A 1,360-nucleotide genomic window follows, 5' to 3' on the forward strand; every position below is an offset into this window, starting at 1 on the left:
TTACCAGATAGAGAAGGGTGTTCCGGGCCATCATGGTTCGGAATGCTTGTCACGGCTAGGGCCTTGGTTCGGGTCGTGCCAAGAAGCTTCAAAACTTGAAGTATTTCAATGTTTCTGTCAACAAATTGTATTGCGAAATGCCCCCAGAGGGTCCTTTCAAGAACCTCTCAAATCAGTTTTTCATCCACAATGACGCACTGTGGTTCTTCAAGATTTAGTGTCCCGCCATGCCCCACTTCATCAAAGCACAGATGAAATGGAAAAAAATTGCTAGTTCTTTTTCATTTGCTGGGAATTGCACTAGTTGTTGTTCGAAGCACCTTTATTCTATATTATAGATAAGGTATAGAAGAGGTAAAAGAGCTCCTCAGCAAGCTGATTCATTGTCTACCGTAGCAAAAGAAAGGATTTCATACTATGAACTTCTGCGAGCAACTAATGTGCTTAGTGAGAGTAATCTGATTGGTTCCGGAAGTTTTGGCTCAGTTTTCAAAGGCGTTCTCAGAAGTGGAACTTTCATTGCAGTTAAAGTGTTCAACCTGCAACTGGATGTGGCATTCAAGATTTTTGATACGGAATGTGAAGTTTTGCGTATCCTTCGCCATAGGAATCTAGTAAAAGTCATTACTAGTTGTTCCAAAAGGCTTTAGTTCTCGAGTATATGCCTAATGGGAGCCTTGAGAAATATTTGTATTCGCACAATTACTCCTCAACATCAGTCAGAGACTAAGCATAATGATAGATGTGGCATGTGCTTTGGAATATCTTCACCATGGGTGCCTGTCGCGTGTGATCCACTGTGATCTGAAGCCTAGTAACGTCTTGCTGGATGAGGATATGGTTGCCCACCTCAGCGACTTTGGCATTTCAAAACTGCTTGGTGAAGATCAGGGTGATTTGTACACTAAAACCTTAGCAACACTGGGTTATATTGCACTGGGTACGTCTCTTATTTGTGCTGATTTTCATTTTTTTTTTCCAGGTAGAAAGTGTATTGCATCTTTTAATTAATTGTTTGACTATAGAGTATGGACTGAATGGACTAGTGTCAACAAAGTGTGACGTATACACTTACGGGATCATGTTGCTGGAAACGTTTACTAGGAGAAAGCCTAATGAGTTTGAGGGAGATCTTAGCTTGAAACAATGGGTGAGTTATTCACTCCCAAAGGCAGTAATGGATGTTGTAGATGCCAACTTGGTAACAGCAATAGGTAAAGGCTTACAGAAGGAGCTACATGTTGTGGCATCAATCCTCAAAGTAGCATTAGATTGTTGTGCTGAATCTCCAGCAAGAAGGACTAACATGAAAGATGTTGTAGCGATGCTGCAGAAGATCAAGATTCAACTTCTTGCACGT

General features: G+C 41.2%; 1 pseudogene; it reads left to right on the top strand.

Annotated features, from left to right (window-relative positions):
* The first annotated feature begins 338 nt into the window (after positions 1-338).
* On the top strand, positions 339-1,318 carry LOC124890308 (annotated as a pseudogene).
* The last annotated feature ends 42 nt before the right edge of the window (positions 1,319-1,360 follow it).

Source organism: Capsicum annuum, unplaced genomic scaffold (assembly GCF_002878395.1).
Source record: "Capsicum annuum cultivar UCD-10X-F1 unplaced genomic scaffold, UCD10Xv1.1 ctg1506, whole genome shotgun sequence".
NCBI classification, from domain to species: Eukaryota; Viridiplantae; Streptophyta; class Magnoliopsida; order Solanales; family Solanaceae; genus Capsicum; species Capsicum annuum.